Below are 18,165 nucleotides of genomic sequence, written 5' to 3'. Positions count from 1 at the left end.
AATAACATGCTAAAAAAGGATTCAAAAGTCAAGTGGACTGTTGAAGCCAATCAAGCCTTTGAAGGTATAAAACTAGCCCTTACCCAAGCCCCAGTCTTGACCAATCCTCAATTCGACAGGGACTTTATCATTTTCTCTTTTGCCTCCCAGCATACTATTGCTGCTGTCTTATTGCAAAAGGATGACCAAGGAAATGAGAAGCCAATTGCTTTCTTTAGCAAAGCTCTTAGAGATGCACCTTTAAAGTATCAAATCATGGAAAAGCAAGCTTATGCTTTGGTCAAATCCATTAAAGACTTTAGGATTTATATCCTTTATTCCCATGTTACAGCATATGTGCCAAGTCCTATTGTCAAAGACATTCTCACCCAAGAAAATTTAGAGGGTAGAAGAGGAAAGTGGATTGCCAACATCTTGGAATTTGACATTGAGATAAAACCTACAAAACTAATAAAAGGGCAAGGCTTGTCCAAATTACTGACAGAAGCAAATTTCCAAGCCCTAGACATTAACCAGCTGGACAGTGAACCGGAGCTGGCGACTCCAAAGATCAATGTAGCCTTTGAACAATCCCCTTGGTACTCTGATATATGTTATATATTGCAAAACCTGTGTGCTCCCCCAGGATTGTCCAGAACTAAATGTAGGTTTTTAAAAATGAAAGCTTCTAAATTTTGTGTTATGGATGGAAATTTATTATGGAAAAACCATGAAGGAATATTGCTAAACTGCCTAATTGAGAATGAAACTGACAATATCATAAAGGAATTTCATGCAGGTGACTGTGGTGGACACTTGTACTGGAAGTCCACTGTGGATAAAATACTAAGGGCTGGGTACTACTGGCCCACCATGTTCTCTGATGTCAAGAAATTCACCACCTCATGTCACAAATGTCAAGAGTTTGAGGGAAAGAGACAGTTGCTGCCACTTCCCTTAAGGCCTATTGCAACAGAGAGACCTTTTCAACAATGGGGCTTGGATTTCATTGGGGAAATTCACCCCTCATCTTCAGGCCAACATAGATGGATATTAACAGCCACAGACTACTTCACTAAGTGGATTGAAGCTGTTCCATGCAGACAAGCAAATGATTCCACTATCATTCAGTTTTTGGAGAACAACATATTGGCTAGATTTGGCTGTCCTGACAAAATAATAACAGACAATGCTGCTGCTTTCAGATCCAAGAAAATGGTGAACTTCTGCCATAAATTTCACATCACCTTGGGCCATTCTACTGCATACTATCCCCAAGGTAATGGCCTTGCTGAGTCATCAAATAAAAGACTGGTAAACATCATAAAGAAAGTGCTAGAAGAGAACAAAAAGAATTGGCATAAGAAGCTTGTGAATGCCCTATGGGCAGATAGACTAACAACCAAAAGATCAATTGGGACCAGCCCATATGAGTTGGTTTATGGATTAGAGGCCAAATTTCCTTCATCACTAGGGGTACCTGTTATGAAACTTCTTCAAGAAAGCCAAGCTGAACCAAACGATATGCAAAGAAGAATCAATCAAATCATATGTTTACAGCAAACTAGAGACCAAGTTTTCAGCAGAGTTCAAGTTCTACAAGAAAAATTAAAGAAGGCCTTTGATAGAAGAACTAAGGCAGAAGATTTCAACATTGGTGACAAAGTCCTCAAGTGGGATTCAAGAAGAGAGGATAAGGGAAAACATGGAAAATTTGACTCCCTTTGGAGAGGACCATTTGCTGTCCAAGCAGTACAAGGAAACAACACTTATTTCCTTAAGAGTCTCAATGAAACTGATTTGGATGAAGGTCCTGTGAATGGCAGGATGCTGAAGCACTATTTTGAATATCACCCATAAGTGCACCCTGAGTTTTTCCTTGTACATATCCAGATGTATATATTATTTTCTGTCAACATGTAGAAATGCAATTTCTCAAAGTTTTCCTAAACTGCCAGCGAAAGGTGAATACAATCAGAGGTCTACCAAGAAGAGAAGCACACAATTTTGGCATTTCAAAGCAGCAAACTTCAAGATTGGCAAGAGCAGTCAAGGAGCAAGGCAATCTGACCTGCTGTTCTTGGTCTTTCAAATGAAACACCACCCCCATGTGGAGCCACTGTTAGCTACCTATACCAATAGGTTTCATATTTCATGATTGGCTATGAAAAGTTCCAAATATGCTCTGCTTTGATGATTCAAAGATCACATATTTCCAAGAGAATCCAATCTGTGCTTATAGCTTGGTATGGACTCAAATTTTGATGGATGGTCCAACAGTCTAATCTGGATCATGTCATGTTTTATATTTTCAGTTGTAGAATAGAGAAAGGAGTCTGTCCAAACTGCTTAATCTTGGAAGACAAGTAGTTTAGGTAGAGAAAAAAGGCTCCCAACAGCTTAATCTGGGACCTTGGAAGAAATAAGGGTAGAAGTAGATAGAAAAACAAAAGAAAAATCCAAAAGAAAAGAAAAGGCAAGTAAGGGTCTGCAAGTCCAAGTGCACCCTCCAAGAAGAAATAAAAAATGCTAGGCAAATAGATGGGTAGGCAGTTGGGGTTGCAGAAGGGTCATTTCTTATAAGTTGCATGTGTGCTAACTTTGTTTACCAAAGAAAAATCAATGAATTGAGAAGGTGTCATTCTTCATCAAGTTACAGCAAGCAAGAAGCATGTCTAACCTCCCTTCTTCCCCTTTCCATTTCATTACTAACACTCCCTCATCAGCTGAGATTCATGGAAGAGATTATGGTTTCATGGTGGTTCTTAATCTTTTAAGAAGCCACATTTCTTGTCTAAAGTTCTTTTCATTTTGATCTACTCCCTAAACTAAGTAAGTTTCAAATGAACTTAGTGATTTCCCCCTCTTTCACACCTTCCCCCATATTAACTCTAACTCTACTATGTAAATCCCCTATATTACCTTTCCCCTAATATTATTAACACCATGGTTTATAAACCCCAAATTTTGTATAAATATCCCTCCCCTTGGCATTATAGCCATATGTTCTCTAAAAAGGAATCAAAATGACATATGGTCACTTTGATGAACCTCTACCTCATCTCTCTCCCTTATTTCAAGTCATTCCACTCATTAAACCGTCATTTGCAAAGAAAACCCTATAAAAAACCCTCCCTACCCATAACCCCTTTGAAATTATGAAAAACCCAAAAAACCCACTTTTGCCGCTTAACCAAAGTTGGCGCATATGTTTGATTTTTCGAACTATATTGAAAAACATTGAAAAATACCATATCTGAATCTTTCCCGCTGAGCACGTGTCCCAAAAGAAATATTTGTTTATTCCTCCGCCCGCGTCCTTATCCATCGATCACATCGCCCTTCCGTCAACCGTCGGATCGGACCCATGTGATCCGACGGCTCTCGTTGATATCGGAGCGGCCCCCACGCCTGACGGTTAGCGCCCGAGAAAATGACGAAGGGTTACGTCAGTCCTCGGCCACGCGTCACCCGTTCAAGGCTCTCGGAGTGGCCTCTGACAAAACCAGGGCCGTATCGTAAGCGCTCCGAGAAACCGTAACCGCTATGGCACTTAACCGTAACCGCTATGGCACTTACCGCCCGGCTTGCTGGTCCCACGTCATGCCCACGTAAGAACCACGTCGCCATCGCATCAATACTTTTGTCCGCCTCTGTGCCAACGTGTCTGCCACCGCATCATCCCCGTGGACCAATAGCAGCTCGCCACCTCACCCGATGACGTCATGCTGACGTCATCCGAGCTTGACCCCACCCTATGACGTCATGCTGACGTCATCCGAGAAAAAGCGCCAAATTGCCAAAAGGTCGATATTTTGGCCAAAAATCACGTTTTACATACTTTTTCGCTCATTCGCTATTGTTTCCGCTGCATGGTCTGTTACGTCCAAAACTGCGCCACCCCGCTGGAATCGACCTGGAGACCTCCAGAGCACCAATCCTGCCCACATTTACGACCACTGCTCGCTGTTTACCAGGTATTTCTCATCATTTATTCTCCATATGCCTAAATTGTCTGTAAATTACTCAGAAGGCTCAAAGGACACTAAAACTCATCATTTTACCAGCAAACTCCCTCTGCAAAGCCTCTATTTCCAACTGCAAACTCGAAAACCACCAGCTGAGCCTTGATTTCCTGAGTTCTTATCAAAAACTGTAAACTGCTCGCGCAATCGTGAGACAGTTGGTCAATCCATTAAAAAACCTGCCACAAAAGACAGAGTGAGACCAGACATTGGTCTTATTCGTAATTCAAACAGTATTTCAATTGCTGTGTGCCCACTTCACCCTCTGGTCCCTGAAATTCACACTTTCATTGCAAGTAATCACCTCTGTGTTGTGCTGTTTACTTCAACCAGTTCACTTGCAAGTCAGAAGCTCAATAGACCATGGAAACTCCAATTGCACTGAACATCAAGCCTCTCAATGCCCCTCACAGGGAGTTAGAATGGAAAGCTCTGGGAGATATGGATTATCAAATGTTTGACTGATTTCCATTAGGATCTAAATATAATATTCAGTTGCTAAATGAGTTGAAAGCCCAGCGCCTTAGTGGGGCTAACATCCTAGGAATTTGGGACTCAAACTTGCCCATCTACAACCTCCCCCAGGTAAATCCTATGCCTGAATTGATCCACAGATGCCAGGAGTGCTATGATCCATGCCAAAGAGCTGTCCTCAGCCCTACAGGCTCAATTTTGTTCCATATCACCCCAGAGAGCATAAATGAGATGCTGCATTTCCACACTGCAAAACCATTGAATACAACAACCTACATTGAAATAACATAACAAACTGAAATAAACAAATAGAACCAGATGTATAAATCATATGATATACAGATCTATATATCTCTTAAATAATGATATGACTACTAGTGATATAGCAGTCATATGTGCAGGGTCAATGATATGAGAAGGAATGGATGATGATATATGGCTAATGAATGAATGTTGTATTGGAAAGCCATCAGATGTATAGACATGATGATCTTCATCCATATCTCATGACACAGCTATGAACTGATCACAGCAGAATGATGATCTGTCACAAGGTGATATTCATGCTATATTCTCTCCTGGATCCATGTACATTATGACATGCTATATTGCATTCCATACCATCTACCAGCTCACTTCCTACATTCCCTCTTGAATCAACCAGGCAGCTTCCTCATTCCCCTGAAACAAGTAATGCCCAGGAATACAAGGTCAGTTGTGTTTTGGACCTCTGTTTTTCATTGCACCTCTGTGTCACCATACACATACTGTGAGTTCATAGACTTATTCATACATCCATCTATGACATTATTGTATGGTGTTCCTCCTCCAAGGTTAACTGATGACATGAGGAGAATTCTCCATCTAAACAAAACCTACAGCATTGGTAATTGGTACCTTTACCAAGACCACACAGTCATCAGAGTATATGGCTGTGAGTTGAAGCCTTTTAGGCTGCCAAGGTATGTCCCCATGAGGCTTTTTGCCCTAGAATACTTCAGGAAATTTGGGAATGCCGACTACCTCCACTTCCAAAGTAAGAACAAGAAGGCATAGTTGAAGGTAAGGAGCCAGCTGGGCCCCTTCCTATATAACAAAAAAGAAGAGGGATGGAAAGAGGCAAATAGTATCCTAGAGGCTCTCAAACTGCAAACTAGTTTTGAGTGGATACCCTATGACCCTAATCATTTTGTTTCCCTCAGGAGGATAAGATACAAATTGGGTACCTATTCACATGTAAGGCAGCCTGAGATTGAGCAGTATGCCAATGCATTGAGCTGGGAAGAGGGCACCCTAGAAGAGGAAATTACTAGTGAAGAGCTGCTAGAAAGAGAGGCCAGAAATATTCAAAAGGAAACTGACTTAGAAACTTGTGGACAGGTCCCCCTCTCATACAAAAGACAACTTGGAGCAGCTGCCTCAGCCTCAACAACACATCAACAAGCTACCATGAATACTCCACAGAAAACTAACAAAAGCAAAGAAAAACAGGTGGAACAGCCACCTCCTATGACAGAAGAGCAAATGGAAACCCTAGTGCAGCAACAAGAAGAGATGGAGCAACAGGGAGAAGTGCAGTAGCAAGAACATCAACAACAGGAAGAACAAAGGCAGGAACAGCCTGTCCAGCAAAAGCAAATAGTGGAAGCCCCTAAAACCACTGAACAAACTGTGCCTCCAAGGCAAGAAACTTCAGCTGAGGCATCAATCCTCCAAACTCCACAAAAGGAGGATACAGGCAGGAAAAGGGATAGAGAGACTCCCCTTACAACATCAGCAACTCATGGAGAGAAAAGACAGAGAATCAATCCCTTCTCAGAGGAAGAAATGCCAATAGGACAGTCCTTTGGTATGGTCCCACCTAGCAGGGAAACATCAGCAAGCTCCTTTCAACAGGAGCAGGATAGAGCAATGGGAGGAGAAGTGAGTTCCTCAAATCAGCAAAGGGAAGGTGGACCCAGCATTAAGCAGCAATTCATCAATATTAAGAGAAGAAATGAGCCCATCAAGATACAGCTGTATAACCATCTGTTAAACATGGCTCCCACCAATCAACAAAGACTCATGTCTGCATATGATGTGCAGGAAGGCAAAATGATCAACAGTCATTTTATGCCAACAGCAGTGCAGCCCCAATCTGCCTCTGACTACTTAAGGACTAACCTGGAAGTCCTTGCCAAGGATATCCACCCAATGGACAAGATAGAACTGCATAAGCAAACGGGTGAGATGGTCTATGCTTCCTTGGCAGACCAAACATTGGATAACTACAGGCTACAAAATAGCCTTAACAATACAGCCTCTCAGCTAGAGTTGGAGAGAGCATCATCACAGGCTAAGGACAATAGAATTAGGTCCTTAGAAGATATAATTGTTGAAATTGGGCATGATCCCAAAGATATCAAAGGCATACAAGAGATATTAAAACTGAGGGATGCAGACATGGCAGCCTTGAGGAGAAAGATCAAACTCCCATCCACAATTCACCCTCAAACAGATGATGTTGCCCAGCAAAGACATGATCAGGAGGCCACAACCTTGTTGATATCTCTGTACAAGCAGCTAATCCAAACTCAGGAAAAGCTGGGAGAATCAGAGGCTGCAAAAGCAGCACTACAGGCAGCCTTGAAACAAAGAGAAGAAGGGCAAACCTCCAAGCCTCCTCCTGAAGTAATCAACCTTGAGGAAACTGCTCCAACTACTGCTCCTCCTCCTCAGCAAACAGAACCTACAGCACCAACTACATCGACAGCTGCACCAACAACAGAGCAGACTCACAGTCTGGATATGCAGAAGCTTCAAAATGAAATTCAAGTCCTGGAAGCTCAAATGTTAGAGCTTAATCAAGCCAAAGAATCTTTGGCTAAAGTAAATGAAAGATATGACAAGAGCAAACAGAATGTGGCTGAGAAGGAAAGAGAGATAAAAGCTCTCAAAAAGAGAATAACTGAGCTTGAGAAAGAGCTCACACTAGATAAGGTGACAACAGAGCTCAAAACTGTCCTGTGGGCCAATATTGGCCAGTCAATTACTGATCAGTGGCAGTACATTGAGACCATAGATGAGCAGTCAGTGCTCATTACAAAGGCAAATAGGGAAATACACAGAGCAAGAGCAAGCCTTGGCAACATGCCTGATGCTGCCAGTAGAATGATCAACATATTGAATAACAGGACAAGCTCTCAACTGGCCACCATGGGAATTGCTCACAGGACTGAGACAATCTCAATGGTTAAAAGGGTCCTGACATTAAGAAACCTGGTTGGAACATTGGAAAGGAGAACCCAAGACATGCAGACCGAAATCAACAAGTTCATGGACAGGTTTCAGGTATTGCAAAACAGAGGCCTCCCCAGCCTATTAAGCAGTGTGGGAAGACTGCTTACCCATGAAAACTATGCTAAAAGGGTCAATGCCTTTGCTGCAAGTCAAATTGCAGCACAGCCCAGCACTTCAGCAGAATCAGGGCCAGCATCAGGGCAGACTCTATATAACAGGGTGGAAAACTTGTTTTTTATCATGAACGAGATCAATCATTTGTTCGATGTGCCTCCAAATTTCTATAAATATACAGAAGCAGATGAAACCATAGAGGCAATTATCAAGCACCAATTGCCCACATAGGAAGTCTGGAATAAATTGACACAGATAATATTATCAAGCTAGAACCTGTAATGTTATGTTTTGTCCAATTTATAAATGATCATACACAGGGAAAATTTTGGTAGATAAGCATACAGATGAAAGATGAAAGGATGAGCCAACTCAGCAGGGCTATTCGGTCACCACAGCAGCAAGCACAGTCACAGGTGGCAGGGCCGAGAAAATACAGCGCAGCAAACGTAAAGGCACATTTTCCAGCATTAAAGCAAAGCGTTCCAACCGACTCAGTGACCTCCAAAGGTCAAAATATCCTCTGACAGACTCAAAGAGAAGTTATGCTGCATTCAAAGCTGTAATAACTTCTTTTCTACTTTTCTGTACGAAGTAATGAAGATATTTTCTCTCTCAGATGACTCAATGCCTGAGATATTTTGTATAACCATTTCTATAAAGTCCCCTTCGCATGAGTTTGCAAGGGTTGTTGTTGATTTCATTTCTATACTTCTGTTGCTGTATAACTCTCAGAGAAATAATACAAAAGGTGGATGGAATTTCCAAAGCTCGGTGTTCCTTGATGCACTGTGGTGGCTGGATGATTGTTACAGGATTCCTGCATGTTTCATAGCACAATAAGTCTTCTTTTAACCTCTGTGTTATATGCTTTCTAATTTTCATGTTCTTTCATGTTTCTGATGTTTTACACTTAATGGCAAAGTAAAAGAATAGTTCCAGGATTTAATCACAGATTACCCTGAACTCAATCTAAGCTGTTATAAATGTTTTCTTCCAGATAAAGTAAATAAGGTGTAATTCTTAATTGCTACACTTCAAGCTTTATCTCTCACTGTGATAAATATTCTCAGGAATTCAAGTTTGCTCCTGAGGCATCTATCTCTTCCCCACACCCCAACTTTAGTGAAAAATTCTTAAATGCTTTTCACTGGTTGTTCACATGTCACCATCATAATCTAACTTTGTTATATGAAATATTTAAATGGCCCTGTAATTTCAGTACATCATCTCAAGGTTTCTAAACACTTGTAGCCACAGACTCCATTGCCCAATGGAATAAACTTATCTGCAGATTGCACACTTCAAGTACAGAAAGATATCCTTCAACCAAAATATAAACCAAAACCCTGAGCATAATAACTAGCCTAAAACACCCTCAAATAGAGACAAATTATAAAGAGAGAGCCCTCTCTGATTACATTGTGGCTAGGCACTGTAATCCAAAGATTGGTTAGTGGTTACCCCGGCCGTATTCCCTTGGGAGTCAAAGGGAACAACCTGGGTGTTAACAGATTCCTCAGCAGGGTGGCGAGAAGAACCTCCTCGATCAGACCTCCGTCGACTGAGTAACCTTTGCCTGGGTCTAACCATATTTGTAGGGATGCCGATGGCTTGAAGCAGAGTGGCAAATGGAGGCTTTCCCAGCTTGAGTCGCCCCCCAACAGAATTAAGTCCTCTCCAAACAGTTCTGGGACGAAGCTCAACAGAACATAAACAACAACCAACAGAATATCCAAGCTTGAGACTTCCCTTGGCTTCTTGAATGCTGGCTGTAACAGCAAGATCTGTAGCCTAAATGATAAGATTGCCAACAGAAACCTGAGCTGCGTGATCCTCGCTCTGAGTATAGACCTGCAACATACCCTCATCCTTCTTAAACCTCTCAACATTCTCTCGAAACCTGTTATCCATAACTGCTCTCTGCAGCCTCCCCATTTCACCTTACGCTGCATTGAATGCCCTGCTATCGCGTCTCAGCTCTTAATTCCTCGGCGGCGGGAGGCATTGAATTCCCCGGTTGATCTCGAGGCAGCACATGTCTGGCATGTGGCTCCTCACTGCCACTCGTACTAACACCCGCATCCAAGGAAACTGCATCTCTTTGGATCAGGCTTCGCATTCCTGGACCTGGAGATTGTTTGGAATGATATCCGTGTTTCCTGATAGGAGAGTCTGTTCATTTTCTACCCTAATGTTAGCCAATAGGTCAGCTATCTTGTTGCCTTCTCTTTTTGTGTGATTGAAGGAGATGGCTCTATTATTGCGCAGATCTTGTTCAATAGCATTCAACCTCGCTTCTAGCCTCCAACTGGATGCGACTTTCCTAGCTTGAGAGCCATTCTGTATGCGCGTGGCCATGTTTATAAGGATCTGGGAGTCACCTTCTACAATCAAAGGTTGAAGGTTGAGGTTCCCGGCTAGCATGAGACCTTGCCAGAGTCCCTCTAGCTCTGCAGAGTTGTTGGTATCCCACCCAATATTTCCAAAGTAGATCTGCAGAGGAGTGCCTTCATGGTTCCTCAATATTCCTCCAAATCCAGCTGCTCCAGGATTGCCTTTGGAAGCCCCATCAAAGTTGAGTTTGTAAGAGTAATTAGGGGGGGCGTTCCAGCGGCTGTTGTCCTTGATGCTGCTATTAGAAGGGCCATTCTTGGCAACTTCTTGTGGCAGATGCAATTGCCAGTTGTCAAGAATGTTTTTCTCATTATCTGTAGAGGGGAGATCCTCCTTTGTCCATGTTCGAAGCAACATCGTTTCTTTGAGATTCCCATGTAGCCTGTTCCAAATTTCTTCAATAGGAGAGCGTTTGTTTTTGAATATACGTTTGTTTCTTTCCTTCCAAATGTTCCATAGGACAGTTCCCGGGATGATGTTCCATAGATAGTTGAGGATCTCGCTTTTGTAGGGGTTCTTTGGCCATTGTCTTATGGAATTGATGATGTCGTTTTCCCCTCTACATCTTTTTTGGCATCTAAAGCTCACCTTTTCCCATAACTGGTTGGCATGAGGGCAAGTATCCAAGAGGTGTTGAAGAGTTTCTTCGCTTTGAGAGCAGTTGTGACAGATAGAGGGACCATGAAAGTTTCGTCTCATTAGTTTATCCCATGTGAGAATTCTTTTATGTCCTACTAGCCAGAGAAAGTAGGAGATTTTGGGCCATGATCTGAGACTCCATATTTTGCTCCATAATGGATCTGGAGGAGTGGGGAAGTTGCAAACCAACTTGTAAGCTTCTGAGGTGGTGTAGGTCCCTTTGGGTTGGTATCCCCATCTGAGGATGTCATTGCCTTCATCATGCCTTATGCTTCTTTTCCTTAACTCTTTCTCAAACTCTTCTGCCTCCTGAATATTTGTGTTATTGAGTATTTGGTTACTCTGTCTCCATTTTCTGAATCCATGCTCCATCTCCTGCTTCCAAAATTGTTGGACTTTTTCCTGCTGCTGCTCCTGCCTGTCTGGTATCAGAGATGGATGAAGAACACTAGTAAGCTTGGGCATCTGGTTCCAGGCATCTGTCCAGAATCTTGTCGTGCGACCATTCCTGATTTCCCAGAAGCTGTGCTGTTGAATTAGCTGATAGTGCTGTTTGGCCGCATTCCAGATTAGCGACCCCTTTTCGGTGGGAATAAATCTGATGAGCTCTTCTTGAGGTCTGTTGTTGGCATATTTGGCTGTCCAGATTTTTACCCAAGGCTTTTCTGGATTGGTGATCCATTGCCACCAGATCTTAGCATTCGTAATGGAATTTCTATACTCTGGGTCCCTCAGCCCGATGCCACCCTTATCTTTGGGCATGCATACAGTAGTCCATTTAACGAGTGCCCACTTGCGATTAGTTGCCGAGCTGCCCCATAGAAAGTCACGCTGTAGGTTCCTTATTCTTTTTAGGACCCACTTTGGTGGTGCAAGGATAGAGAAAAGGTAGAGAGGCATGGCCTGAAGGACAGACTTGATGAGCACCACACGACTGGCTAAATTTAGAGATCTGTATGTCCAGAGGTTGAGACGGGAATCAAGCTTCTCTAGGAGAGAGCGCCATGCGGGATGTTTTATAGCTGAGGCCGTGAGGGGAGCTCCGAGATATTTAGAGGGGAGGGTTGCAGAGGGAAAGCCCAGAATGCGGGTGACATCAGATTTGACAGAAGGAGGTGTGTGAAAGAAGAAAATCTGCGTTTTGGAGCAGTTGACATGGGTGCCAGAGGCTTCAGAGAAATCATTGAGAAGGGATTTTAAGTGAGAGGCTTCCTGGATAGAGGGGTAGCCAAATAGCATGGTGTCATCTACGAACTGCTGATGAGAGGTAGCAGGGGTGTTGTGAACAGAAATACCTTTAAGCTGCTGAGTATGGAGGGCGTGTTTGATGTGTCGACCAAGACCCTCAGCCATAAGAACAAAGAGGAAGGGGGATAGGGGATCCCCTTGCCTGATACCTCGAGAGGGTTTGGAGGGGCGGGAGGGGATACCATTCACAAGGATGGAAAAGTGAGTGGATGTGATTAAGCTCATGATCCAGCGTATCCACATGGAGCAAAATCCAAAAGCTTTTAACATATGTTGTATATAAGTCCAACTGAGTTTATCGAACGCTTTAGAGAGATCCAGTTTGAGTATCATACCTGCTTGTTTTGAATGCTTGAGGGAGTGTATTATCTCGTGCGTGAGGAGAATGCCATCCATTATCTGTCGTCCTTCCACGTACCCCGACTGTTCCGGTGAGATGAGCAGAGGTAAGAGGGGTTTTAGCCTGTTTGCAATAACTTTAGATATGACTTTGTAAATGACGTTACATAATGCTATTGGCCTGAATTTATCAGGGGTGATAGAATCCTCCTCTTTAGGGATGAGAGTGATGAAGGTGGAGTTGAGGGAGGGAAGAAGCCAGCGCAGGGCCCTTGATTCTTCTACAATCTGCCAAACCTCCAACTTTATCATATCCCAGAAAGTGTGAAAGAACGTGGTAGTGAATCCATCTGGGCCAGGGGCCTTTCCTTCTTTAAGATGGGACATTGCCTCATCCACTTCCTAGGGGAGAATAGGGTGCATGAGAAGCTCATTGTGTTCCTCCGTGATGAGCTTTGGCACGTTGCTGATTATTTTTCCAATAGCCTATTGCCGATCTTCTATTTGTTCATGGTGGACATGTTGGAAGTGATTGAGGAGTACCTCTTCGATTTCCTCATGCTTCTCTACTTTTGCCCCTTCTTGATTCTGGATGAAAGGTATATTATTATGCATCCTTCTCTGCACCGTGGTTCTGTGGAAGAATTTGGTGTTGCGCTCCCCCTCCTTCAGCCATCTGACCCTTGACTTTTGCCTCCAGTAGATTTCCTCCTGCTTTCTCCTTTCCTCGAGCTGGCTGTGGATGAGCCGTTCCTGTTCCAGGGTTGCCTCCGTATGCCCTTCTGTGATTATCTTTTGTTGGAGATCCACCAGTTCCTGATTTAACTCTTGTTGCGCCTTAAAGATATTTCCAAAGGTCTCCCTATTCCATCTTTTTAGGTGATTTTTTAGAAATCTTAGCTTCTGTTGGAACTGATACATTTTTGCCCCTTCTGGAGGGACAAAAGATGCCCAAGTGGTCTTGACAAAGTCCTTGAATGTAGGGTGCGATAGCCAAAATCCCTCAAAGCGGAAGGGTCTTTTTGTCAAGTCACCCGGTCTTTGCCATTGTAGAGCGATCGGCCAGTGATCTGACCCTGTGTGTGCAAGTATTGTAGCTGAGATGTCTCCTCCTAGATGAACCGCATTTTCTGAGATAAGGAAGCGATCCAATTTGGAGGCAATTTGATGTTTGCCAACTCTGCGATTGCTCCAAGTGAAGGTACCATTACAGAACGGCATATCTATGAGAGACGCAGCTTGGATGAAGTCCTTGAAGCGAGCAACTTTTGGTTCCATTCTGATTCTCCCTCCTATCTTCTCCTCGATTTTAGTGATCATGTTAAAGTCTCCTGCAACAATCCATAGTGGGTACCTCCTGTTATTGCTCAGAGGTTCTATAGTGTCGAGGAGCGCAATTTTGTTTCCTGTGTCTTGCGGGAAACATACATTTGATAAGTTACCATGAATGTTGGTACCCAATATGTGAAAGGCTGCCTGTATGAGATGATGAGAGGCATGAAAATCTGTGAGGGTTACTGCTTGGGTATTCCATACTATAGCAGGCCCTCCTGAGGCTCCCGAGGCGTCTACAGCAACCGAACTACAACCTGGCCAAGCTTTTGAGAGTATGCTGCCTAGTGTAGAACTATTACACTTGGTTTCCTGGAGAAAGCACATCTGTGGCTTTTCCATTTTAATCATGTTTTTTAACATCCTGAGTTTTCCAGGGCTGTTAAGACCTCTTAAGTTCCATGATACTAGATTCATGGTTCAACTATTGATAGAGGGCCTGTAGTACTTCGTTAACTTAGCATACCTGCCTGAATCAACCAGGATTTTCCCAATCTCAATCGTTCGCTGGAGATCTATTTTTCTTCCTCTCTTTTTAGTGTCCTTTGGGCGTAGGCTACCATCCCAATGACTTCCTGGTTGTATCCCTAGTTGGTGCTGATGATAAGCTCTAGAGATGACCACTTCGAGCTTATTGATTTGATTCTCTGGAATTGTGTCGTATGCTTTCTTTTTGCATGCTAGTTCTAATTCCAGAATATCTAGTCCATTTAGATCTATGCTTTCTGGCTCTTCTTCCATTTGTTGCACTTGACTGCTTTCTTCTATATTGATCTCTGATTCCTGGGGGAGGTCTGCCTTTCCGTCGACTTCCATTTCCTTGTGAATCTCTCCCATTTCTTTCTGACTTCTGCTGAGGATAGTTGGGATGATGATGGGGGGATGAGTTTTGGAAGGGGGATTTAAGGGAGGGGGATGGGATGAAGAAGATGGGTGTGCAGGGTTGGTCTCAGAGCTAAGGGGTTGCTCATCGGAGGACTGAGCAAGAATATCGAATCTGTTCTTAGTTACTGGGCCTTGGGATTTGTTAGGCTGGGGTCTAAACTCATTCTGGGGCTTTTTGTGCGAGCGCTTCCGGCTTGGGACTTTGGTGAAGCCTTCCTGGGTTAGGGTTTCAGAAGGGTCAGGGGTATTGGCTTTGGTGTTTTGAGGGCAGTCACTGAAGAGATGCCCCAGAGCATGGCACTTTCTGCACCGAAAGGGAACGTGTTCATAGTCGAGAGGCTAGATCCATTCTTCATCTCGGTGGGCGAGAGTTACCGACTCTGGTAAGGCTTCATTCAGGCGTATGAAGACACATATTCGAGCATAGGAGGTGTATCTACATGATTTGGTTTCTTATGCTGCTCTGATATATTCTCCCACTCCATTTCCTATACCCTTGAGAATGTCCTCGTCCCAATATTCATCTGGAAGAGAATACATTCTGATCCAAACCGGCGCCCATGTGAGATCTTCTTTATCTAGGTTGAATCTTGGAATCCAATCCCTCAGATACAGTCCTGCTGAGTTAAAAAAGTAAGGCCCTGCTCCCAGTATCCTATATTTGTCCTCTAGATAGAAAAATATTGCAGTGAAGAAGCCTTTCGGCCCTAGCTGCAGAGTGACATCTCCTTTGGGTTTCCATTTCGCCGCAATCCAGCCATATAAGGCTTTCTCAGTCGGCCAGAACCCTATAAACTTCCCAATGAGGGCATGATCTCTCATGTACTCTATTCTTCTGTCAATCTTGTCTCCCGGCAGCTCTATTCGTGGCCGTTCTTTGGCCACTAGTCGGCATGTTGTTGACGATATTTTCGGGTCTTCTTCTGGAGTTTCTCTTCCTTCTTGTGTATTGTTGTCTTTGTCCTTCCGATTTCCGGTCTCCTTGTTATCATCTTGATTCTTTTTCCCTTTGTTTAAGATTTCCTTATTGACAGATCCAAAGATAACCGTTTGCTCAGGATCGTGCTGCGAAGGGGAGGGCTCTGACGCCCTCCCCTGAGGATGTTCCATTGCGCTGCGCTAATTCCCTGTAGCTCTGTCACGCTGCAGAGGTTTCCTTTCAGCCCGTGAGTGTATTCCGTGCTATGCAGTCGGCGCCGTAGATTATTTTCTCAGAACCCTAGTTCCGTTCTACGGAGCTCTCGAGCCTCATTCTGGGAATCTGATGAAACAAACTATCTGAAATTACACATAATTAATACCATGCTATGTATGTATATAGTAAATAAACAAATATAATATATTATGCAACAAAAAAGATAAATAAAATTGTTACATTCGAAAAATTAATGTAAACAAATACCTAGAACAATCATTGTCAACATTATGTGCTCCCTCTTTATTAAAATCTAGGGAGGAAGGTTATTTTTGATAGCAAAAATTGGTCACACTGAGTAAATGGACCTGAAATCACCAAACCGATTAACACCATCAACTACCAATGGAAGCTTAACATTATGAGGTTCATTCTTAAAATGCAACCATTTTTCCTCAATTTCCCTAGATGTATAACCATATGCAGAAATTCAAAGAAAACCATCTCCACTTCTCTTCCATGCATGGTAATCGATAAATTGTGCTATGCTTTCACACTTTAACAATCCATGAAAATGTGGAATTATGGGAATATTAAAAGGAACCTTTTGAGACACCTTTTTGGTTATTTGATTGGTTTGATATCTACTGGTGTTATATTGCATGCAGCTTGTTTCGATGCATGTTGTCCATAATATATAATATGATCACAAGGACATGCATATGTAGCTTGATACTTCATTCCAATTTCTTTCATAATGGCAAGTAGATCTTGGTATGTGTGAGGTAAAATATTTTATGATGGTAACAAAAATTCACTTAACAATATACAACATAAAAAATCACTAGTGAGTGTAAATAATATTAATAGTAAATATTCCATTCTTATTTTACACAATAATTAACACAAAAAAGGAAAAAATCAATCTTTATGTATAATATGTGATGAAACATATTACATAGCTTAGGATATGTGTTATAGAAATTTTTGGGCACTGAAACCCCAAGCATCAAATGTCCATAAACCAAGGGCTCCTAAGTCCCTAAAAGTGTTGTTCCAACCCCTAAATGAACAAGGTCAACTGATTACAGCTTCTCCTAGAAGTTCTCCATGAAAAACTACTCAGAACTGGTCAAAATTGGATCATTTCACCTGCTCCATAGGCAAAGTGCATTGCATCTCACCTAAGTATACACAGTGGATGCGTTGTATTTCAAAAAGCCCTTCTATGGGGTGCGATGGGCGAGAAGAGACAAATGGCAGTGTCAATCTGCGAGGTGGAGAAGCATGGAATCTTCCAGAAACTTCTCTTGTGACACTTGCCTCTCTGAATTCGACCAAGGATGAGTAAGAGATCATCAATCTCCAAGTGGAAGCAAGAAGTATCAGAGGGAAGACACTAATCAAATCACAAGCTGACTCATCTCCCTTACAGACATCTATATATGGATCCCTCATCCCAGAGATCCAGAGGCTGGAATTTTGCATCTTGTAAGGAATTGCTGTTGGTTTCTTGAGGCAACATCATAGTGTTGGGTGATCTAAGCTTTTCATGAGGTGAAGAAGGGCTTACTTGCTGAGAGGATGATGCTGGGTCAGAACAATTGGTTGTAACTCTCTTGGCTCTTTCTTGATTATCAATAAAGCTATTGAAGTTTTCCTCCATACTCTTGTGTCATTTATGTTTCATGCATTTGTATGGTCAATTTACATCTGATCCTAGATTGTTTATGATAATAGATCCATGTTCTTGTATAGTGTTATGCTACTTTGATTCTACAGGTACTCTGTGAAGCTGGGTATACGAGAAAGCAAGTAGCAAAGGACTATCAGAAGAGAGAGGAATCGAGCAAGAAACCAAGCACAAGACAGAGGTTGGTCTCCTTTATTCTTCTCCCATCTATTTTTCATAAAGGAAAACGAAAGTAGTTTTACTTTGTTTGTTTCTAAGGTAGCTACCTGCCTTAGTGGGATTAGCAGTTCTGCATAGACACTTTTCCCTGTAACAAAATGGCGACTCCGCTGGGGAGCGACTAGGTTGTTTGTTTATCTACATTTGTTTACTTTATAAACTTACAGATGGAGCTTGAAGTTGACCCAGGTAACCTTGGAACTGAATATGCTATGAAAATGCAAAGTAGATAAATGCCGCTTCAGTCAATCTCCAGGTCTTGTTTATGAATTAAACAACTGATTTAAAAACTCTCTAATTGCCCTTGTGGTGGCTCTAGTAACCTCCTTGGATCTACCCCTGTGATTGATTTACTGATTACCACTTGCTCGGCCAAAATCCCTGAATTAAACTGCAAACTGTGACCT

Source organism: Pinus tabuliformis, chromosome 5_1 (assembly GCF_031772625.1).
Source record: "Pinus tabuliformis cultivar Carrire ecotype Pingquan chromosome 5_1, CPIR1, whole genome shotgun sequence".
NCBI classification, from domain to species: domain Eukaryota; kingdom Viridiplantae; phylum Streptophyta; class Pinopsida; order Pinales; family Pinaceae; genus Pinus; species Pinus tabuliformis.
Note: the sequence above shows the minus strand (reverse complement) of the source record.